Source organism: Apis cerana, linkage group LG12, assembly GCF_029169275.1.
Source record: "Apis cerana isolate GH-2021 linkage group LG12, AcerK_1.0, whole genome shotgun sequence".
NCBI classification, from domain to species: Eukaryota; Metazoa; Arthropoda; class Insecta; order Hymenoptera; family Apidae; genus Apis; species Apis cerana.
In genome coordinates this window covers 4,297,815-4,324,352 of record NC_083863.1, presented here as the reverse complement: position 1 = coordinate 4,324,352, position 26,538 = coordinate 4,297,815, and the positions used below count along the sequence as shown (strand labels likewise).

At 32.1% G+C, this 26,538-nt stretch overlaps 1 protein-coding gene and 1 non-coding gene across 3 annotated transcripts in view; both read right to left on the bottom strand.

The window, feature by feature from the left end:
• LOC107995538 (LIM/homeobox protein Lhx9) overlaps positions 1–26,538 on the bottom strand; it is a 601,193-nt gene that overhangs the window by 400,304 nt on the left and 174,351 nt on the right. The gene's annotated exons all lie outside the window — the stretch shown is intronic.
• Positions 20,457–20,563, bottom strand: LOC114577230 (U6 spliceosomal RNA). The gene has a single exon (XR_003697106.1). It is a non-coding gene; the product is annotated as a U6 spliceosomal RNA (small nuclear RNA).

Genomic DNA, 26,538 nt, shown 5'->3' with positions numbered 1-26,538 from the left:
ATATAAAAATTATTTTATTTCTGAATCAAATAATCAAATAATCTGAAAGAATTATTTTTCCATTTAAATAAAATAATATATGATATTTTTAGTGATTTTTCAAATAATATTAATATAAATTTATTTTAATAATATTCAAATTCGATTAGAATGATTTACAACGCAACCACTGTTCAATTATAGAGGAAAATAATAACAAGCTTTAAGCGTTATTAAAATAATTGGGCGTTATTAAAAAATAATCATTAAAATAATGTATTTTACCTAGCTTTTTAACTAGATATTTCAAATAAACAAAATACTATCATAATTACTACAAAACAGTATAAAATTAATTTATTTATATATTTAAATTTCTAATAATTCTTAAGATTATAATTACTAAAATAATATTTTTCTCAAAACACATTCATATAATGTTTAAACCTAAGAAAAACACGTGATAGCAATAACAAACCTTTGAAATTCAATCGATTCTTCGATAAATGCTGCTTTTTTCCATAATTGTCCAGAGATGAAATTTCAAAGTGTTAATGTATTAAACAAAAATTTTGAAACATTCTGGCGAAAATGTCCATAATCACTCAGAGATCAGGATGTCAAGATAATTAATTAAAACGAATCGTGTTGTTTTGTGTCACTTTTTTCAAGAGGGATGATATTAAATACAGAATAAATGGCGCAATCACGTCTTTTCCTTCGGCGATAGAAGGGACGTTTCAACCTTCGTTAACCCGGATTGAAGTTAAAACTAACTTACTGGCGTGATCGAGCGGGCCGGCTATTAGCTGCGTACTGTAGCGAACAATTTATAATAAGTAGCTAACTAACTTTGACGAGTCTGTCGATTGATTACGATCGGGCTTTGTGATATAATAATTAGAAACTTCGGAAAATGTAAGCCCAGGCGAAACCGACCAGGAAAACTTCCGTTTCCATTAGCAATCTCGGTTTAAATGGAAGCTCTTGTATACATTTCGTTTTCAGAATAATAAAAAATCTATTCCAATCAAATGGTATGCTCTTATATAAATCATTAGATAATTTTGATTCACAAAATTTAACTCAGAAAGTTAAATGTATATATATATGTGTGTGTGTGTGTATGTATGTATGTATATGATTATATATATTAATATGTAATATGTATACATTTCAAAATATAAAAGTAATAAGTATAATTATTTATTGTATATTCATATACAGAGTTTTCCAATTATTTTGAAATACAAAAATATTTCTATTATTATTCAAAATATTGCTATTATTATTTGATATTTAATTTCTTAAAATATAATTAGTTTCTTAATACATTATCAAATATTTACATTATTATTACTTTTAATTAACATTTATTGTTATTTGAAAAGTTATAAGAGTTATTTCCTCCAATAACCAATTCTTTATTATATATATTTTCCCAAATACTTCAAAGTATACTGCAAACTTACTTCAAGCTCCTTTAATTGGGAGCCAAATAAAGAGCGCAATTAAAATACATTATTTACCAAATAATAAATATCATTATTTGAAATAATTATTTTTTTTCGATTTACACGATATTCCACGAATGATTATTATTATATTAAAAAACATGACTTATTTCATCCCATTTCACATAAATTGGAAATAACAAAATTAAATTGACAAGCGACTGCATTAGAAATATATAGGTTACGTTACATAAACCATTTTACCTGTCTTTACGTGAACAACAATCAATAACAAAATATCTACAATCTAAACATCTTGATGCATCAACGGCGGAATGAATCTATCGAGAAACGGCAAAGAAAAAAAAAGATCCCAGATTCCTCGAATCTTTCCTCAGAGCCGCCATAACTCGGGTAAGTGGCGAGGTTGGAGGGCGGATGGTTAAAGGCTGATTAAAGAAAAATCCGCAACTTGTTGAACGTCTTAAATATTCATCCACCGATGTAGCATCTACTTAATAACCGGTGTTGCCTCGAAGCAACCACCGAGGCCGCCTCTTTTTCTCACCCTTTTGCGCGTTTCACCTTCCCTCCCCCCTCACAGGCCACCTTCTCTGCCCGAGATCCATCGTCCCGGGTCCTGTAACGCGAGAGAGGAGCGCGACTACGGGCAAATGAAATCCGCTAAAACGTTTTCTTAGAGGTATCGCCCCGGCTAAAAGCTAAAAGCGCTTTTAAATTCCGCCAACTCTATCCCCCGCCGCCATCCCTCCACGCTTCGCGCCCGCTTCTTCCCCTTTTCTTCGGAGGAGAAGGTCCGCCTAGTTGTTGCTAGGTCATCTGTCCCGCAGACAGCAAAGACGTGGTATCGATGCCCGAAAGAATGACGGAGTGGCGGAGTTTCTCGAGTATGCTCGGCAGGATTTGGATACGTTTCGACTTAGCGCCGCTATTTTCGAGTTTGGGCGGTTGAAAACTTGGTGATCGACTTGGGCTCGATCGAGACTCTCTTCGAAAAATTGAAGAGGAGCAAGTTTTGAAGTTAGTTTAAGCTCGAAATGTAATTTTATAAGTGAATATGTTTTAAAATTCGGAATGATTAATGGTCAGTGTTGCGCGGCAAATTTGAAAATTTTCTCGATCGATTTATATGGCTGAATTTTATTTCTTTCTTTTAATAATTAATAAAAACGGAAAGAGGTTTGAAGAATATGCTTGGCATTAGATTTTGAATGGAGATCTTTGATCTCAAATGAGTCTAATTCTTTCTAATAATAAATTAATATAATAAGTCAAATATGAGCATTTTACATACCGTTGTGTGAAAAAGAATTAAATGATATCTGGTATATTTTCTTATCAATATAAATTAACAATTTAAATTGATATATTATGAATACTTAATGAGTTTGAAAAAATTTAATTTAAATCCTTATCATTGAAAATTAATAGAGCAAATAATGTATAAGTTAATAAATATTCAAAAATATTAAGAACTGGCTCCATTCGTTTTACAAAACGTGCATCAAGACGATTCGTATTTCATAAACATGACTTGATGTGTATCTTCGTTAAACAAGTGGAATCGATCATTATTAAGATAGCGAAAAAGCAACATGTTTCGGCAAAGACTTGTCCATCACTCGTCAATAACCGGAAACTTCTTCTTTGAACACTTACAAGTAATGACCAATAAATATCCATCACATATTATTACGAACCTGACACAAGTTATAATCAGCAATTTGCAACTTAATTTGCAACTTACCATATAAGTAAGATAAGGTCAACATGAGAAACCAATGGAAAGGAATAAAATCAAAATTTATTATAAAATTTAATATACAATATATGAATGAAAAATACGATATTGCAGGAGGGAAAAGATTGAAAGAGTAATAGAAATCCAAAATACGAAAGAAAAAGATCGTATAGTCCAGGAATGGAACCAGGAGTTGATGAAGTTAATGAAGAAGAGACAGGAAAAACGACCAATGAATATCCATACGTTATTATAATCTGACACGAATTGCAACTTAACTTGCAACTTTCCAGATAACTTACCAAATAAGAGAGATCGACGAGAGAAATCGCGAAATATGAAAACCAAATGAACGAGATAAAAATTTACTAAAGACATAACATGCGAGTGAAAAACGTAGAGCTGTGAAGGAGAAAGATTGAAAGGGGGGATAGAAAAAAATGAAAGAAGAAAAGGATACGACGCAAAGAATGGAGCAAAGACATTAAGAAAAGAGACAGAAAACGGCCAATAAATATTCGATATTTATTGCAACCTGACACGAATTGCAAAGAACAACTTGCAATTTAACTTGCAACTTTCCAGATAACTTACCAAATATGGCCAACAAGAGAAACTATGCAATATGGAAACCAAAAGAATAAAATCTAAATTTTATTATACACACGAGTGAAAAACACAAAAGATAGAAGGTAAAAATTAAAAGAAAAATAGAAATCCAACGGTGGGAAAAAAGGAAAAGAATATACGCTACAGGGATGAAACAGACATTTGAAAAAAGGAATAGAAAACGTCCAATAAATATTCGGCACGTATTATTATAACCTGACACGAATTGCAACGAGCAAGTTGACTTGCAACTTATATAACAAATAAAATCAACGAGAGAAACCACGAAATATGAAAACCAAATGAACCAAAATTTATTATATAATACACAAATGAAAATCACAGAGAAGGAAAAAGACTGAAAGCGGAAATATCTATTCAACGTATGAGAGATATAGTCCAGGGATAAAACAGAAACGTTAAAAAAATAGAAAATGCCCAATAAATATCCAACACGCGTTATTATAACCTGACACAAATTGCAACCTGCACAATCTACGACTCACAACTTACCAAATAAAATCAATAAGAGGAAACGCATAGGAAATATGAAAACGAAATGAGATACAAAATTTATCGTACGCGTAACGCACGTAGGAAAAGAGCAAGAAACCAAAGAAAAGATTGAAAGAGAAATAGAAATCCAACGTGTGAAAGAAAAGGAGCGATACGGTAGAGATAGAGTACATTAACGAAAAGGGACAGAAAACGAATACCGGGCGACGTGAGGCACGATAGACAGATAAAAGGACAGAGCGAGGAGCGAAGCGGGAAACGGAGGGAGAGAGACAAGGAGAGAAAGAAGTTAAGTGGGTGCACCTACGCTCGGTAAAACAGACCGGTCTCCGAATTGAAGCTGGCAGCGGTCCAGCCTAATGGAGACTCTTAGCGTAATTAAACGTAAACACATTCGAGGCGTCACGCTAATCTGAATGCTTATCAAGGTCCGCCGGTGTTGCCTCAGGGCCGTGTCTACCTGGCGTGTTCATCCTTGGGAGTAGGACAAGCGTCGAGGATGGGGTAACAGGGTACGGCCCAGGCTCCAGGCCAGGCCTAACCTTCGCATTTGCGCGAAAATGATCCTGTCTCCGCCGCTATCGCGCCCCGTTATTAAGCGAACGATGTTTCTATTATCCTTGCGGTGTATTTGCAACGACGGACAGATAACGCGCTCGTAAGAAGCTTATTTTACGGGCCGGAATTAATGGCCGGCCGAATTTTCGTCCCACCCCCGCGACGTCAAACGAACCGCGAATATTGCGGCCAGATCGATTATTATAGAACGTTTCTCCACAAATTCGAGGACGATTCGCGTCGAAGGAAGGAGGAGGCCGTCTGTTGTTATTCTCCCGTGAGATAAACCATGGTGTGGAGATCCATGAATTAAGATAAGAGGCTGAGGATATTCGTTTTTTTTAGTAGTTTGATTGTTGGGATGGTTTTTTTTTTCTTTGGAACGTGATTGTGAAAAGATCGAGGGGGAAATTTTGATCGACTAATGGAACGAGTTAAATGGGCAAGAATAGAGTGTGAAATATGATAAGGAAATACTGATTGTATATAAGTTCGTGTAATTTTGGATTTCGTGATTTATATTTTATATGTATTTAATCTATTTTATATATATTTAATTTATAAAGGTAAATTATCCGAAAAAGAAAGAAGAAATGGTTTAAAAAAGAATCGAATAATCTAGTTTAATTAATTTTTCTGTATATGGAGGCGTGCAAAGGTCATCGATGTTTCTTTTTTAGTAGATTCATGTAATTTTAATACACGATGTAATTTATTATTTTTTATAATTAGCTAATTACGTTTTTTACGTAATTTATTGTATGAAATATCTTTTCACGTATGTCTTATCTTTTACATAAAATTCATTTATAAAATATCTCTAAAACTGGTTTTTTAATATAAATAACTTAATATTTTTTCGTATGAATTATATAAATTAATCCATTAAAATTTATAATATGCAAAGAAGTATTTTTTCATTAATTTTTTTTTGTTATTTAATTAATAATTTAATTATTATATAATAAATGAAATATTAAGAAAAATATAAAAGAAAATCTTTATCGCACTTATTTAGAATATTTTGAAATGTTAATAATTATCTTTTTAAATTTTTCACAATAATTTTTCTATACAATTAAATTTTTATTTTATTATCTCTTGACTATTACTTTTTCTAACAAAAAATAAATAAATTACTGTACAGAATAATACATATTCAACAAATATTTTCCAAAAAAGAGGTTGATTCATATAGATAAATAAAGATTTAAGTTTTATCCTTTTGAGCTTTACAATTCATTACTGAAAATACATTCCATATTAGGAGGACTTTTTCATCGTTATTATTTTATCATATTTTTATATCTACATATATATTATTACATTATCTCAATATATATATTAAACAAAATAATGTATAAAAATTTTCATCGACAAATTAAAAATCTGCTAATAAAAAAATTTCTTTCTGGCAATTTAATTATTCTTCATTTTTTAATCATTTTCCTTTTTCAATTTTCGAAAACTAATTCGAAATACGGGAACCACCCTCTCTGATCATCAATTTGGCGAGGAGAAAGGTGTTCAAACGCGAATACGCATGCAGCCGCAAGCGCTAATGAAAACATCTTAACAGCCGAACGACAGCTCTTAAATCGCCGCTTCTACTCTCTAATCTCGAGGCTGCGTTAACCACTTAAACCAGCGTCGCTCCAACCGATTGACATACTCCACCTCTCTCAGCCAAGAGGAGGCATCTCCCCGGCTCGCGACAGCTTTATTCTCGAGCGGGCACGCACGATATCGATCGCTGAAAATAGAATTCGACGATTCCACGCCTCGTCCTCTCGATCTTCCCGTGACACTCTCGCACGCCGGCTTTGACCGCCGCGGAAAGGCGTAAGCAGTGTTTGCACGGGATTCTTTTCGAGTGGAATCGAAAAGGCACGAGCACTTGCAAGACTAATTTGGGTTAATGGCCGGACCGAGCGAATGGCTCTGAGAGCGTTCGCTGGATGTACAGGGTGGCCTTTTTCGGATCGATATTTTCATGTTTCACGGTCAAGAGTTATTTGTGTTGCACTGTCATAGAGAAGTGAAGAGAATATAATTTGTTTTAAGAAGGATAAAAAATAAAAAAATTTTTTTTTTTTAGGTAGAAATTAAGGAAGTGTAATTTTTTTTTAAAAATAAAACAGAATTAGAATTGATTTATAAAATAATAAATATTTCGAAGTTAAAAGATTTTTCGTTTTAATAATTTATAAATTATGCGGGAATATATAATATGTTATAAGTTTTATGAAAAATGGAAGATTACGTATCTATATATATATTTATATGTAAAGTAAAAGTATAAAAAAAAAAAAAAATAAAAAGTATGAAATATAAAATAAGAAAAAGAGGTTTTTAATTATTCTAAAAGCAAAATGCTTTATAAAATTTATAAAATGCTGTTTTTTTAAACTTGGTTCCCTCAAAAGAATTAATAAATTTTTTAACAAAAAAAATTTAAACAAGAAAATTGTTTGAACATAGATAATGCGTTTCTTTAAGAACTGTTTACACAACTTCCATGACTTACAATAATTGCATAATTGGAAGGAGATGTAGGTGTTGGGAAGTGTTCTACGTCCCTGTGAAGTATAATGAAGATTATACTGTGCTTGTACAACGGGGATGCTTTCTGGCAAGCTTCCCTTCCAGCAAATGAGTTAAATAAGCTTATACTTTATAGTGCAAATGATCTTTGTAATTTACGTGTATCGAGCCAAGAATAACGTAAAATTAACTTTTATTACAATCGATTGTCCCATCAATTCTCTCAACAATCTATTTCTTTTTATTCAATCTATTTTATTATAAAATAAATAATTTCAAATGAGCGATACATCCATTCTTTATGATAAATTCATTTTATACGAATTTTTTTATACTCACAAAATATTTTACTTTTATTTAATTTTAAAACTTAATATAAATTAGATAAACATGTAATAATGGAACATTGTGATTTATAATTGTTCGTATGAACTTAAATAATGGATAAATATAAGTATGAAAAATATTTATTAATTATGCTTTTGAAATAAATATTATAAATAAATAACAAACAATATTGATTTGTAAAATTTTTTAATTATTTATAAATTTTGATTCATTATCAAATCATTATCATTTAAAAACAAATGAATATTATTGATATTTATAATTTAAAAAAATTTAATAATAGATTGTATAATAATATTAATATATTAACAAGATTTAAATGGTTCCAAAGCTGCATTATACTAAATTAATATTTATTCTTACATTCACAAAACTAATATAACTTAACCCAATAATATAAATTTAAATGTTCATAAACGTTAATTCATATTATGCACCTATAATAATATTATTATTCATACTATTATTCATATTATACATTTCTATACATAAGTATTTGGACATTGTTAATTATAAAATATTATTTGCTAAATTCCATTACGAAAATATCTAAAATCTAATAATATTTAATAGTAATTTAATTATTTGTATCCTTTAAATAATTAATAATTTATTGACACATATTATATTATATTATGAAATCATTTATGGAAAGAAATTTCGAGAAAAACGTTAAAAATCAGAAAAACATTTTTAAATTTTTCAAATTGCGTAGAAAAATATTAACTATGAAATAAAGAAGACTATTAAAATTTTTTCTTATTACAATTTTTTACCTAATTACTAAAATTAATAATAATATATATAGAATTATATATCAATAAAAATTGAATAAACTTCGAAAACCGATCCATACCATCTGAACCAAATTGAGCCTAATATAATTATCATCGTACGATGCAAAAATCGTGCCAACTCCATTATCGGCATTACGAGGCATCACAGTGCACAGAGGATCGACAAAAGTTCCCTTCACAGTGAACAAACCCCGGTTCAACCCGGCGAAATAATAGGCAAAGTGGTCGCGGGACAAGCAATCGACTAAATAGAAGAAACGGCCTGTGTATAGCGGGGTCGAGGAGAGCTCGATTCAAAGAGAGTCGAATCCACGATGCTAATCGGGACTTCCGACTAGCTTCGATCGGCCACCGTATCGATAGAAAACAAACCCACCTCCCCTCCCGGGTTCTATAGCCCGGTCTATCCCTCTTAAGATCGAGACACGGGACCGGCTGTCCAAACAAATGAAAGCTAATGGAAGGCCTACTGTGTCCCCGAGCATGCTGTTCTTCGTCGATCGATCCATCGATCCCTTCGCGACAATACCTCCCCATCTCGTCCACCTCCTACACCATCATCCCTTTTAAACCTACTTCCGCATGCACTCTCGGAGGAACGCGTGCACTCGTAGATATATAGGTATATTTATACACGTACGTATAGATGGATACTTACCGACACTTTAATAATTGTGCGACGTAGGAGGGAAAGAAAAGAAGAAAAAAATGGAGGACGTGTTAAAAAATTACGCCTGAATGAAACGGATCATGATTATCAACAATCAATTTTTCGGAATGTGGAGAATTCATAACGTTTCTTTTCATTCTTAAAATATTGAAATAGTAAATAGTATACTTTTAATATTCTATTAATTTAATATTGTATAATTGTATATATTAATTTTTTTATTTATTGTTTTATTTATATAATTTTCATTTGCTATTTTCGAAAATAGGTAATTTAAATATTATCTTTAAAATGAGAGGGAGAAAAACTTTTAAAGAGAGAATTTGTAGGATCGTTAACATTATGACGATCACTAATGCGACACTAGCGCCATATGATTTATTAACTCGTATGCAAATATTCCGAATTATGATATTTTCCTACAAAAAACGACAGGAATATATTTTGTTAATAATTTTTAAAAGTTATGCCTGAAACTAACCAATCACCAATGTTAAAGGATTCTATTCGAATTTTTATATATTTATTCATCGAGTTTGAAGAATGTAGATATATTTCACGTGGTATTCGGATTATGTTGTTCACGAGGAAAATTTCCATGTTGTAAATCCAGCTTGTATCCCGTTGTAAATTTGCGCTATTCAAAGTAGGGAGGGTATTACTAATTTTACTATATATATATATATATATATACGCGCGTACACATTTTAAAACGAAACTTCTGAATAATATATATTTGGTTAGTGAATACGAAATATTATTTTTTGCGTTTTTTTTTCTTTCTTCCTCCTTTTTTTTCTTTTTTTTTCTTTTTTTTTTTTTATTAAGTAAAACATTAAACACAGGTAGATTCTTAATTAAATATATTTAATTAAAATAGGTATATTTAATTAAATACGAATTTCCGCGTACATTTAATTAAAATAACTCCCACGTGATTCTGTACACTGTTTTTATAATTATCTAATTTCATTATTTCAAAGTTCATATAGAATCATCGATTCTAAATATCACAATTTTCCAGAAAATTTGGAACAATTTATCCAATGTTATGATAATTAATGGACGAGGATTTTTCTCGTCCCTCCCCCTTCCCGCCCGATTAAAATGCAATCTACGAATTGCATGGCCGGATACGCAAATAATACATAGCATGACGTCTCGGTTGGGAAAGGGAAAAGAAACGAGGAGACGGGCACGACATAAACTTTTTCAAACATTCAGGGGACCTAGTTGTACAATATAAATAAGGTTTTGGACTCGCGTGAGCGCCACCACGAGTAACATTGAAGCGAGGTCCGCGTAAAGAAGTAATGAGATCATCCACTTGAGGTGAAACGCAATGTCCGGACGTCGGTTGATTTACAGGCAAAGTCGAAGGAGAGAAATTATAAGGGGGACGAATAAGGGATTGGTGTCGAACTTGATATTAATTAAAAATTAATATCGATTAAAAGAGATGGAAGAAATGTGACTCTCTTTGACCAGAAATTTTGATGTTTTTTTTTTAATAATTAATTAATTAAATTCGTGACATTCTGTTTTACTTATTGACTCCCTGTGAATAAAATTATGGCCAATAAATTGAAAAAGAGGAATATAAATTTCTCGTTTAAAGATCTTGCTTTTGAGAAAATTAAGTTTAAATATGAATAAGAGTTGGTTTCTACAATGATATTTAAGTTAATAAAGTCCGAGTCTTATAAACGAATTCTTTGAAATTTCTGAAATTAATTTACTTAAAAATTATTCTTTTCATTTTTTAAGTTTCTTTTTCGATTATTTACAATCAATTAAAAATAGATTAAAAGATTATTTCATAAAAATTCTTAAAATATTTTTTTAAATATGTTTATTATTCATTTGTAACATATTATACATATCATTTCATATGCTTATTTCGAAGTAAGAAAAAATAAATTTATAATACGTACAAGATTTAAAAAAATATCATATAATAAAGAATGAAAAAATAAAAAATTGATCGTCGAAACTCTTGCAACATCTTAAAAATTCATTTGACAATAAATTAACTTTTTCTTGTTTAATTTCTAAGATCAATTATTATTAGGAAATTATCATGCAACATTAACCTTTTTGCTTTATTCTAATGTAAATATATACAAACTTGATTAATCCTTGATTGAAGAAGAATAAAATAACCAAATAGAAGATTATAAGAAAACACTAGAAAACGCAAGAAAAAATAAGTAAAAAATGCAAATCTAAATTACTTTTCCCAAATTAAATTACTTTTCTCCTTTTTGGTTATTTAATTGTGTAGGAGAAAACAAGGACGTAAATTCCTTTTTATTGCTTACATAATACTTCTATTTTCTAATGAAAATTTTTTCATCAGATTATATATTTCATTTTCATAACATCAAATTTTTTTTACTCGCACGAATAAATATAAATATAAAGTGGTACAATGTTATTTTTGTTTTTTGTTTTTTTTTGTATATTCATTACTCGAATCATATCGTCCTCATTCTCATCAAATCATAGATGTATCGATCTCCTCGACGAAATATAAAATAATTCAAATATATCGAAAAATATCATTGTCTCAATTTTTCAAAAAACACGACGTATACCATACACACAATTAATAATGCAAAATTGAAAGAATCCTACCTATCCATATTATCCATTAACTTAACGCATTAAACTCTTCTCGTTTATTTCACTTCTTTTACGACCACTCAATTAGCAATTGCATAAAATTACCGCAACGAAGCATTCTCACAATTCTCCAACTACCACAAATCCTGCCTTTCTCGGTTTAACGACCACACGTATCGTCCAATTGATTTTGTGAATCGTTAAGATAACCAAAATTCTCGAAAACGACGGGACACCGCGTGGAAAAAAAAGAAGAAAAGGATGTAACTTGACGAAACTTAAAATCTGTAGTGTGCAGCGGCGCACACACACGCTCCACAAAGGTAATCGATAGTTATTATTTGAACAAGGCGGGCTGACAGGCGCGCTTGGAGGCAACCCTTTCCGAGGATGGGCGCATTCAATCCACGATGGCTAATGGACGCCTCTCATTATGCAGATTGGGCAGGTGAGGCTTCAAACGCTTTTAAGATCCTGATCAACTCTTCGATCTTCGCTTTCGATCTGCCAAATACGTAACGCGGTATCCGTGCTTAATTGCTCGGGGACATCGTCGAATATTTTGCCATAATTTTCTTCCCCTTTTCTTTATTCTTTGGTCACAGAAACAAACGTGGCGAGGAACAGGTGATTTCGTTCTCAGATTTCGATCGAAAAAGTTCGCGTAACGAAGTTATAAATTACAGAAGAAAGAATAATAAAGAGATAAAGATTGGGAAGATGAGCTTGTTTATCGAGGAATCATTGCATTGATTGTTTGAGAATTGTTCAAAGAGAGTTTGAGATTTTGCGCTTCTTCCATATTCCGTGTTTGTATGTGTGGGTTTTGTTTTGAAGGATTTTGATTATGATCTTTATTAAAAGGATATTAGGCAATTTCGTAATGATTTTTAAAAATAAATAATAATATCTATTATCTTTATTTTAATTAAAAAAGATATTATTTAAATGTTAATTTACGTAATTTCTATTTTTAAAAAAATTGCCGTTAAAAATAGTAATTTTATGGTTGTTAATGTTGGAATGACTAAATGATTGCAATATATTGATATTAATATCAGAATTATTTATTCTATTTTTGTTTTTTGCTGTGTATAGGATAAGTTGTAATGGAAAATAATTAATGCTAATGTTATTTTTAATTCTTCACTATAATAAATAATTTTTTGGAAACTGGACTTCCAAATTTATTCCTAAGTAAAATAAATCTAAATAATTGTTACGTTAAACTGTAATTATGTAACTAAACTAATTACTTATACAATTAAAAAAATTATTTTGGAAAATAAAATATTATTTAAAATTACTTTCTGCTAAAACTAAAGACTACAGAACTTGTTATATGAATATATATATAACTGTGCTTATTATATCAAAAATTTTTGCTTCCGCATAACCATATTACTATCATCTAGTAATTATCAATCTATTTATAACGATCCATACTGCTATTTACAGATTGAAAAATTATATAATTTTTCCTCACTTTTCATTTATTTGATATATTAATATATTCATGGATCGAAATATAAATTTGATATAAAAGTATCAATTGAGATTAATTTATTGAATTATTATATTAAGCAATTAAAAATTCCGCTTTGAGACGATAGAAATAAAATAAGATGTGGCAGAGATTTATCTATTATTTAATACAAACTTAAACTGTAATTTAATAAACTTCAATTAAAATTTTTGTTTTGGCTTTTAGAATCAATCCTTCAAAGATGTTTTATAAATTTCCATTCTGTATAATTATATGAATTCTAATTTAATCATGAAATTGTTTAATGATTTCCTATTTTATTAATTATTTATTCCTATTTTCATTAACTAAAAATAAATAAAACGTCAATTACAATTATCACTGATAGAAATTAAGTAAAAACTTTCAAAACGATCGTTTAAACATTCGTTTTCCTTTAAATAAAGTTAATAAAATGAGCCGAGCGTACAAATATAACTTAATGAAAGACATTCCAAACCGATCAGTATCCGCGCGATTAACCCGAAAAGAGAAAGTTGAAACGGTCACCGAAACAAATTCGGAAAACCAAACAGAATCAGAATAATCCTACGGGTAATCCACCATTGCGTCGCAAAACACGGAACAAATAGCGCACTCGTGCCGCAACGGGGCGAACAGAGAGAGGGAGGGAAATAATAAAGTGAAACGAATTAACCGCATAACCGAGGATCGCGGCTATATTTAGCTACGGAATCAGAAATTTAATCAACCGGCGTCACTCAAAATTACCAACGCCGTTTAATCGATTCCCCAACAATACGACGCCCTTCACTTCCTTTCATCCATTCCCGTGCCGCGCGTAAAAGAATTCGAGTCAATCGATCGATAGCATAGGGCCAATTAAAACTACATTAATTCGTTACTCGTATTTTTCCCTGGCCGGGGAACGAACGAAACAAAAAACGAGCATCGGCCGGGTCGTTTCCCCGCTGGAAATAAAGTAATAAAGCGTATAAAGTAATCGAGCGTCCGTCACAACCTAATGTCCGCCGACCTCTCGAGTTAGCCCGGTCACGCGGCGCGTATAATGGCCAAGACGTGGCCGTGATAAATTGCCATACGCGCGGCGGGGCCACGGCTTTAATGCCTGACCAACGTTCGGCAGGGCAGGCGATCGTCGCCGGGGACCGCTTTTCACCGCGTTTCAAGAATACCACGCGTCCACGCGAACGCGGATCCAGTAATGCACAGACTGATTAACGCGGGCAATGCTATTGGCAGTTCCAATAAATTATCGCCATATCGAATCGCGGGATTTTGCTCCGCGTTATTGGGCTCGGGGAGTGATTGCTTTGATCGATTCTGCGCGAAATCTATGATGACGAATGAAGAGAAAAAGGAAATTTGCGATCTTTTGTAAAATTCGTGGTGTTATAGCGGTGGTATAGCTTATCGACGGAGTTCGGCTTAGTTCGGCAAAGATCGGCTTCGCCGATGATCGTGCTCGGGTTTTTTCGACCAAGTTCGTCGAGCCATCGCTCGAGGATCGGTTCAAATTAAGTACATTAATATTTCGCATTTTTCATTTCGAAGTTTTAGAATGAAAAAGATTAGATGAACGAAAATATGTAGAAAGATAATTGTACAAAAGTTAACATTTTCTCGATTATAAGGATTGAAAAAGGAAAAAATTTGTGAATATCTTTTTTGAGATCGTTTTAATAATTGAAATAAAGGAATCAATATCGAATTATTTCGTATAGAGGTATTGCTAATAAATGTTTAACATATACACGTAAATTTGCAGGCATGGAATTTCTATGAATTCGAATTATACGCATATAAACGCAAATAATTGGAATTCTAGGAAGTTTATATTATATTTCGATTTTCAAAAGTTTTCATTGCGAGGTGGAGAAATGTAGAAAATTATAGTTATTAATTCTATAACCATTTAAAGGAAAATAATTTTTTTTTTATCACGTATCTCGTCATTAAAACTTTTTTTCCCCCAATTCACGTTATTTCCCTGTGTATCTACATTCGTCAACGTATTCTTGGTTGCGAATAATCAGAGACGAAGATAGCCGACGATCAAGCAAAGGGGAGCCGGTTATTGCTCCATTGCCGTCGTTCCAGTTATTGCCGAGTATCTGTTAGAGTTTTGCCCATATAATACGAGGCAACTAGCTGGAGTGACCGGGTGGCAAGAGGGGGAAGGTTTGGTCGGCACTCTACAAGTCGAGAGCTGCCTTTGACTGGTCGTTGTAATACAACGGCAATTAGCAGTAAACCTAGCCGTCCCAAGCCCAAGGCTTCTACCCCATGCATTTCATAGTGTTTGCGTCGCCTCGTCAACGACATATGAAGAGGTTAAGCCTTGTTTAACTCGGCAATATGCAATTAGAAATTTCTCGAGGAACGTGTGAATCATTTCAACTATGATCATTAGCTACGATAATGATACTTTTAATAAAATTATTGTTTCTTAATTATTCGCGACAATTCTTAAAATGATGGAGGAAGAAAAGAGAAATACGTGCTATACATATGATAGTCAGATCTTTAATAATGATAAAAATTTAAGATAAATGTTACGAGTATATAATAATTTTTCACTTGTTTAACTTATAAACTTATTTATACTTTGATTTGTACATTTCAATGGAGTTTAATATGATTTATTTTGTGAGTTAATTGATCGTGTAATAATCACATTTATAATGTATTACGTTTCTGATTGTGATATAAGACTTAGGAACAAACTTAAAGGAAAAAAGAAACGGTTGATCTTGAAAATATAAATCCATTGTAATTGTATAGAATTAAATATACATGAGTAATATTATAAACAAAATAAATTGTGATTACGCTTATTCGTCACATTCATTATCTCATATTAGTAAAAAATAAAAAAATTCTAACACTTGTAATATTCGTATTTATATAATTTACATAAAATTTCTTCAAATTATCCGTTTAATTCTTTTATTTCTCAAAAAGAAAATATCTCGCATTCCTATCCTCTTCTTTATTTATTTTTTTTTTTTTACACCTCTACTTACTGAAACTGTCAGAGATGTACTCGTAAATTCAAGAATCATAATACATCCTGTCGATATTATTAAAATTATTTAATATCCATAAGATCCGAAAACATCCTTTCAACGAGTGGCCGATACTGAACGATATTACAAAAATACCCGTTTCCATTCATTCTGGATTTCATAATACTTCCCATCGCTTTTATACATTTCCTCCATTATCGTCGAATTATCGTAAATACGGGGGCCCCGACTTCTTGCTCGTCGTCAATCGGGAAATGGCATTAATGAAGCGGACAATTCGATTTTTCATCTACGTTCCTCCCCCCCCTCTCCCCTCCCTCCACCACGAGGCATGAGCACGTATTCATCCCTAAGCGGGGATTTTCTCGCCAACGAAAACGTCCGCGAAAACATTATTATCATTATTAAAAAAAAAAAAAGGGGAGAGAGAGAAGAAAACGTTAAATATTGGCGCTGGAAAGTCGCGCTGATTCGCAAATCGTTACAATTTTAATTAGAAATGCATCGCGTATGAATCAATTAACGTCGTAGCAGGGGGAGGGGGAGGGAGAGGGGCCGCGTAGCAGAAGGTCGGGCGCGGCGTTTAACGAGGGGGAGGGGGGTGGGGAGGTGTGCGGCCCGATAAAAAAAAAAAAGAAAAATATATAAAAGCAAAATTCGAACTATGCAGCGCGAAACATCGCGGAAATCAAATATATTTATTACGCTGCGTTTCGCGGACGATCGCACGGAATTTTTCCCCGCGCCCTCTCCCCCTCCCTTCCGCCGTGCCCACACCCGCCCCACTATCCCCCTCCCCCTCCCCCAGCCGTCGCGTAATTACCGGATACCGAACGCTTCTCCCCCTCCCTGCCCTCTCCCCCTCCCCCCTCCGTCCCACTCCGATTAATTAAAATTCAAATTTTACTTTTACATAATTCGTAATACATTGGCAACCGGTATAGCCGTATTATTTTTACGTTATGCGGGGAAACGTTCGAGCAGCGCATTTGTTTCCCGCGCCGCTCGATACGGTCGTGTAACAGCAGATAAAAGTATGTATACCACCGTTGTTATAGATATATATTCGAGGGGAGGGGGGAGCGGGGCGACGGGGAGCGGGGAGATGGAAGGGTGCGAAATATGTGGCGAGGGAGAGGCTGGAAGGGGTACGAGAGGGGGATGATGCGGAGAGAAATATCGGTGGGTGGCTATGGTGGATTTGTTGGAAAAAAAGGGAGGGGAGGGAAGGGGAGGGGGGAATGCGGAAAAATCGAGGGGAGGAGGGAAAGGAAGAAATTGGGAGGTAATTACGCGCGGTTAAGGGTAAATTCGATCGAATCGAATGAATCAGATGTACGAGATCTGATTTTTAAATTTCTTCGAATTCGAAAACTTTGTCGAAACTTGTCGAAACCAGGATACTCAAGATACTTATTTTTTCTTTCTCTCTTTTTTTTTTTTTTTTTGTTTTTAAAGAGGGAGATTGTCTGTCTCGTCGAGAATTAAAAAATTTTAAGAAATTTTGATTCCTAGAATTCTTTAAATTCAAGATCAACTTAAATTGATTTGTTCTTTATTTGAATTTTAAAAGCTTCGAGTTAGCAAAAATAGCAAAATTTCAAGGTTCAAGAAACTTTATTGAATTTTAAGTGAAAAGAGTTTTAAATGAATCTATTTATCCGAACAAGAATTTCAAGAATTTCATATAAACGAAGTTCTATTATAATTCTAATAAAAAAAAAATAAAAAAAATGGCAAGAATTTTTAAATATATAATGAACTTATAAGCACGAATGATATCAATAAAGAGTTGGATGGGAAAAGAATGGATAAAGAAGACGAGAGGGGGAAAAATCTATCGGATTGTTCGCTAAACAGAGCGACAGGAAGCATGAATCCGTCTCTTATCGAGCGCAAGTCCGAAGCAGCACATTCGAAACTATCGCTTTAAGGCAATCGCCCACCGCGACAAGCTTTGCGCTTTTATTCGCGTAGAACAGACAGTTTTCGTTCTTGCGTGGGCCCTCTGCGAATTGGCGCCGAGTTCCCTAATCTTGTCGTAACGAATATAGCTTCGACCAAGCACGATCGATTTTATTGGGAAGAAAAGAATCAACTGAAGACTATGTGGAAGTCAAACTTTCCGGAAATTTTAATTAACCGTGTTTCCCAGCTACTTATATTTTCGATTACTTTCAATTTCTATAAATTGAATAACTTTAATAGAATTGTCGATAGATTAGTAATTAGTTTTTATGTGCAGAATATATTGATATGTTTGTAAGATGCAAAAGTATTGATTAAGGTTTATTTATATTACATATTTAATTTTTTTCGTTAGTTGAAGAGAAAGATCTAATACAATTAAATTATTTAATTTAGTAAAATAAGATTATTTAAAAATATTTCAAATTAAATATATAAATATTTTATATAAATTTATATAAAACATATCATGTGATTGTTGCAAAAATATAACTCGAAATTTACAATTCTTGAATTATTAATACAGAAAGAATCTTAATGCAGAATAAACTTCCAATTTATTACTTACTATAATAATCTTTTGCCTATAATCGTAATTTTTAAATTAACATACAATAACGAATATCTATTATAATCTTGTTTAACTTCCTCCAATTTTAAAGCAAATATAATAAACCTCTCTTTAAACTATAATTTCACAGCATTTAACTTACATTCAAACTTCAAACACAAATTCATATAATTACCATTACCATAAATTCTCATATATAGCCCATCATAAATGAAATGAGCAAAAACCCTTGGAGCGAAACATCTTCCGTTTCTTGCCGAAGATCAAGAATAAAAGTCGGTCGCGAAATAACGCCATTAGGGATATAGCGACAATATTCATTTGCAATTGGATTAATTATCGACGACATAATTAATGTAATTGCCGGGTAAATAATTCGAGACGCGGCAGCGCTATCCGGATCCAGGTTTCGCGTCACAATAAAATATGTATCCGGGTAATTACGGATTGAACTGCAGTCCGGCTCTCAACAGGGATTTCGAGAATGTCGACGACGGTGGGGGCGTGAACACCCTTCTATCGAGAATTTGTCCGACTGTTACAGCTGTCAACGGTGATCAAGCAGGGCTATTTACGAGGGGAGGGACAAAAATCTCCGAGCCAAGCTACAAACACGCCTCGTTAATAAGACTTTTCTCACATTGTTCACCTGTCAAGATCAAAAGAGGCCGGATGACACGTATACGCGGTGTTGGTGGATTGATTTAAATAAGAATCTTTTAAGATCGCATAAAGTGGCTACACATGGCTCGCGAGATATGAATTCTTCGCATTTCATTATTGGATAAAATTAAACTTGAGGAACATCGGATGGCAAGAATGGATATTATTTTTAATTAAGATATAAATAGGTGGATGAAAATTTAAATTATAATAATTAATCTTTTCGTGTGTGTGTTCTTTTTAAATATATGGATAAATTGATTGATTTACAATGAAAGTAGATAAAAATAAAAAAAGAATATAAGAATATGTAAAAAGAAATTGATCTAAGTAAGTGTCAATGTAAATTAAAATTAATGTTTCTAAAGTGACGTGGAAAAAATAATGTCTTAAGATGTCATGAACGATTATTTTAAATAAATTGTGGAAAAAGAAGTAATATTATATTGTTTCGATCAATAATTTAAATTTCTTAGATTCCTTCTTTTCCTTTGCTTAAAGAATATAGAATATGGAAAAGAATATGGAAAATTTTTATTTTTAAATTTAAAACAAATTCGAAAATATTATAAATTTTATTACATTTCACTTTTTTTTAATTATATTTATTATTAAATTTTTATATTATATATAATTTCATTTTATTTTTAGAACTTTATTAACTTTTTTATATATGCATTAATAAAACTGTAATGAATTTATTTTTTTTAAATAATAATAATTTTATCTATAAATTGAAAAAGAGAAATATAAAAGAAGAATATTTTTTATATATTCAATTTTTCTTTTTTATATACGTATCATTTACAATTCAATGTAAATAAAATACTTGATAGGCAAATATTTAAAAGTGGCAAAAAATGTGGAACGCTTCACGATTTTGCGTGTCATCCTTGCGCAGGGGCCATGCTAATCTTCTCTGTATCGTTCCAATTTTAGTATATGTACTGCCGAAGCAAGTACATCTGATGTATTTCGCTTCTTCTATATAAAGAAGTATACAGTTGAGCGACAACTAGCGAGAAACTAAATATCTTACCGGCCACCTAGCGACAATTATTGTAACTAAGAACGAAAATACATATATATAGTATATTAGAGAATTCTACGCTACATACGATATATTACAAGTAAGAATTTCTTTATATGAATTTTTTCTTGCTAATTTTATACACATATTTATAAAATATTCATTATTTTTTTTATAAATTACATTGCGTGTCCAAATATTTTTGAAAATAATTATACTTACATAGATTATTTCTAAAAACAATTTACAAATAATGCATATTCTTAAAAAAAGTTTGTTCTTCATATAAAGCTCATAAAAAATCCATCTTCTATTCTGATAATTTTAATAAGAAACGGAAAAAGAATCGTCATGTCACAGTTCGTTAAAAACACTAGACTCGAAAGTATAATGCCAAGAAAATACAGTTGCATTGTGTCATGAGTCTTCGTTGGCGGATGGAAACATTGTCCGACGCATAATTCATTGGAAATTGGCCATGACAGACGCCACCTCGGGAATGGTCTCTGGGAATTTCTTCCAGGCGATGCATCACGTGGATTCACGAAATTCGCTAGTTAAACTCGATCGTGGTGCACGAGGCGAACACGAGGACTGAGCATTTTCGTTATGTCGACTGGTATACAAATTTTATATTTATACATATAATTTCAAATATAAAATTTTGATTGTTATAAATAATAATAAGGATAATTAATCTATCGACCAATATTTTAAATATAGTATTTTATTTTAATTATAGAAATTAAACACGAATATTTGCAAAAATGTTCATTGGAGCTTAATTTTTAAATTTCACTTTATAATTTATTATTTATAAACGTTGAGATAATAATTAACATTTTTGCTATTATAAATAAAATAAAAATAGATATTTACGATTTAATTTAATATTTTAAATATAATAGAAATGATTTTAGAAATTAAAACACGAAAGTTTGTATAAATGTTTGTTGAAGTTTGTTTTTTATGTTACAAGCAATTTAATTTTGTATTAGATGAACAAGATGGAAATAGATGATTCTATTTCTATTTCACTTCACCTAGTGTAAAATTTAATTGCTTATAACTTGAGATGTAAATTTCAACCAATATTTTTGCCAACTTTCGTGTTTGTTTCAGTCTCAATTTTATCTATATATTATAGATTCATCCAAACTGTCATGCTATTTTAATCTATTATTTTGCTCTTCTTTTTATAATATATTTTATAAATAATTAAATTTTCCAAATTAATTATCAGTTTTTTTTCGTTTGTGAAAGTGAAATTAGAAAATTATGTAAATCACTTAATTGCAAATTTTATTTTCGTACCTTAGCCCTAAATAAAAATATTATACTATAATAATCATATCAACGTACGATTGACTAAAGTCGAAAAAGTAAATTAATATATAATATAAAATGACAAAAGAGACACAATCAACGTAATAAAGATTAAACGGAAGCTCGTAACATATCCCAAACATTCTACAAGTATCAAATCATCTCAGGATTAAATCGTAAAGCCGTTCAGATTTAAACTTGACGTAAAACGGACATCTTTAAGACGTCGCGTGTCGCCCAACGAAGAAAGAGAGACGAAGCGGAGGAGGAGGAGAGAAGAAGCGTAGGAAGAAAACGACGTGTCGGCGAGAAGCGGTGATCTAAATAGAAACCTCTTTAGGGGCATAACTCGGAGCACACCGTCTGTGAAAGACGCATAGCCCTCGTAGAGGGACGTCTCCTGTGTCTTCGTAACCAGGGCTGACGGATAGCGCCGGAAATAGCGGAAAGGGAGGCCAAAGAGATATCGTCCGCCTCGCGGGAGCATCGTGGACGTAAAGCATCGTCGAAGGTTAGGTGTCGAGCCGTCTGGGAATCCGAGTGTCGCCCCGATGATGCGGTTGCCGTGTCGCGTGCCGCCTAACAATCACGGCCGCGGTCTTCTTTGAACTTTTCGAGTTCGATCTCGGCCATCTGAACCACGTGAAAGTATTTGGTCACTCGTTTATCTAAGACGAGACTGATCCTGTGACTTAAAATTATGTAAATGGTTTGAAGATAGTTAAGTTTTGTAATTTGACTCTTTTAAGTTTTAAAATTATTTATTATCTAATGATAGATATGGAGAATTTTCGTCCACCGAAAGAAGAAAGTTTTAAAGTAACAGAAAATAACGCGTTGTTAAGTTAGATATTTATATCTTTAATGAAAATGAATAAAATATTATGCATTTATTTTAAAGAAAATTAAAATAGAATATTCGTTACATATATACATGAAAAATAACTAGTATGTCACGTGGTAAGTAAATAAAAAATTAATTAGAATGAAGAAATAATTTTTCCTTTGCTATTAGTATAATTACAATACCATATAATTATATATGTTTATATAACCATCTCGAACTATATACTTTAGTTTACTGAAAGAGCATTGTGAAGTATATACAAATTTTTCATTGTTATTATTGTATTACATTTTCATTAGATTAAAACATTAATCTCTAATTCGTGTCACTTTTGTTATAAATTACATAAACATAATTACATAAATTGAATTCTCAAATATTGCTCAAAAAAAATTTGAATTATTATCAAGTTTAAATACTTTGTTATACGTTTGAAAATATATTTTTTAAAATATATATTTTAAAAAACGGATTACAATTCTTATACAATATTATTATTATTACTCTCCTATTTTTATTATATAATATTATACATATTACTCTGATATATCACTTGATATATACTGATTTACATTAATTTTCATTTTTCCTTCGATTCAACAATTTTCGAATTTTCTTTAACATAACATAATATAACGTGTATATTAATTCATCGAAAAGTATTATAATTTTCCAGAGAAATTTTAACAAGAAGAAATCTTCCTCGTTGAAAAATTAATTTTAAAATATTAAAATTACGAGAAAAACCAATTGAAGTGGGTCCCGGCTTCGGCCACTTTCCCTCCACGCATAAAAGAGGGACGCCGAAAACCCATTATGCTCGGCGAAACACGTGGCACGCGCGCCGTTCTTCGCTCGTTTCTTTCCCGGAAGGCCCGGAACCTTCGCGAAATGACGCCGTTGAATTACCGGTGTGCGTAACTATTGTCGATGCACACCGAGTGTCTCCGTATCGGGCGCATCCATCTGCCGCGAAAAGGACACACATTATCCGAGTACTTGTATTCCATGCATTAGCCGTGCACAGAGTGCTAATGCAGAAATCTGGTATCGGTTAATTAATAACCGTAAAACTCAAACCCCCGGCTTGTGCACCGCGCCGCGTTATTTGATTTCCTCGAGATACGCTCTCTCTCTTTCCCACTCCCTTTTCGCTCTCCTCTTCCTCCTCCTCCTCTCCCTCCTCTTCCCTCCAGCGTTGCGGGCCTCTTTTTCTCTCTTTCTCTCCTCGCTCTCCTCCCTCCGCCCCGCTCCGCTCCCCGTAGCCAGCGTATAACCGCGCGCACAAATGGCATGAAACGCGATGCTTTAAAAACTTGCCGGAATAATAAGTTCCTTTCACGGGTTTTTTAAACCTAATACTTTTTCTCGTTAATGTAACGTTACTTACCGCGCCCTTTGTTCCCGCTTCAGCGAAACGTTTTCATGAATTATACGCGGTACCGGCCGTACCCGTCTTAATTAGCGAATTATTTAATGAAAACAGATCCGCGAGTTTTTTCTACGGACGTCAGACGAGCCTCTTCGATCGCCGTGACCCATGCTCTCCCCTCTTCCCCCTCCTCCCTCCTTCCGACCCCTCCTCTGGCTTCCTTTTCACGGATACCTAACGCGTTAATGGTTTCCTCGGGAACGTCGCGGATCGTCGGTTTGTCGTTCCTCGAGATGTCCGTACTCTTTTTCTTTTTTTTTTTCACGTGACTTTTTTTTCTTTTTTTTCTTTTTTTTTCTAACGAACGAACGAATCGATTTTCGTTGCACATTGGTCAATGGGAAATCGAAATTATTTATTACGAAAACGATTCTTTTTCAATTTCAATTGTAAAATTCAGGATTGATTTTAATTCTAATTTAAAGAGATAATGAGAGATTTGAATTTTTGAGTTTGAAAATTTTTCAAATACAAATAAAATTGAATAGTTTTAAGTTCTCGTTTTTAAGAAATTAAGAAAGAGGCATTGTATCAAGGAATCGCGAATTTCAATTTTCTTGAAAATTCATTTTTAAATGAAAATTTATTTTATTATTATTCTTTCCTTATTTTCCTTATTATTCTTATATTTAAGGATCTTTCGAACTCGATTTATTTATAAAAGAAACTTCAAATGAAGAAATTTTATTCCATATTTATTTTTTATTTATTTTTCACGTAGAATCAACTATTGTCTATCTCCCTTAATTGTATCATCAAATAGAATGCAGGAACATTATAGAATTTGTAAAGAAAAATCGAAATTTTAAAATATTTTTCTATTGTTTCAGAAAAGGAAGGAAATTGGCAAGGATTGTATAAACTCTTTAATTATTCGTGATGTCAATTGCGATGTAATAATCTGATGTCATATTGTTAAACGTGTTACGAATAATCGTGGGAATAACGTTAATGATACGATATCGATTCTCAGTTGCGTTTGATGTTGCATCAGAAATTAAACAATTAATGCTGTAACCCAACCTAATTGTAGATAATTTATGAGTTTCAATTTGATTGTATTTCGTTTTATAATTTAAAAGTGCAAACAAGATATATAATTAATAAATACGCTTATAAAAGTCGGGACGATTAACTTTGGAGACTTTCAATTTAAAGAACGGAAGTGATTGGCGAAACATTTCGTATATCTCCGGATGTTCGATCACCGCAGAATAAATTTCGTGATCTGAAACTCGGGGCCGCAAGTTATTATCAAGTTGTCCAACGTATTACGCGTAGTTTGCTATGCCGATATGCTTACTGGGATCGATATTTCTAAAGTGGGGGTGCGTGAAACTCCGATATAAGTCGTTGAGGGTTCGATGTACTCGCGAGATAAATATTCGAGTTGTAATTACAGAAAATCGAAAACTATTATTTTCCACGTCCAAATATCACAAATATCTTTTCTGTTGTTACAAATGAAGTGGAGGAAATGACAAGATTACTAATTATAAAATAAAAACGGCAAAACAATAATAAGAGCATTTTCTATTGGAAATAATTGGATTAAACGAATGCATCAAAAGATGTTTCCATCTTGATTCTTCGATTGATCACAGTTGTTTTATGCTATACATGTTAAAATAAAGATCTAATACAAATGATATGTCTATGATAAAAATATAAGATGAAAGTAACTCAAATTTCAAAATAAAATAGAAAATCACACGAGAGAAAAGATGGAACATCGGTTATATGAATTAATTGATTGACCAAAATATTTTTATAAGAAAATTTTCAGGTAAGTAGTATAATAATAAACGGTTAAGAGTTAAAAAGAATATGATATAAAATAAGTACAATTTATTTCTAGATAACTTTATTCGTTGAATACGAATCAAAAGCATTGCACAAATCACTGGAATACATTAACATTTAAATTATTCCCTACCATTAAAGTCTTCCAACTTGTTGATACATTTGCTATTTGCATTTGTTTCCCTCTTTCTATATTGATCGATTTTGAAAAATCATACTTTTACACTGAATTTATTAGACATTCTTCATTAATAACACTTTTTCTTTTTTTAATCTCAGTGCTACACGTTTCTATTATACAAAACCTAATCAATCCTCCTAATATTCCACAGAAGAAAATAGACTCCTTGTATACGCTTAAATACAACAACCTAATAAATATATACCATTCATATTTGTTCATACAGCAGGTATCCCATTAAAAAATACTCCATAATTTCCCAAAAAGGGATAAAATAATATACAAACTACCGACGAATTTAATACAACAAAAAATACAC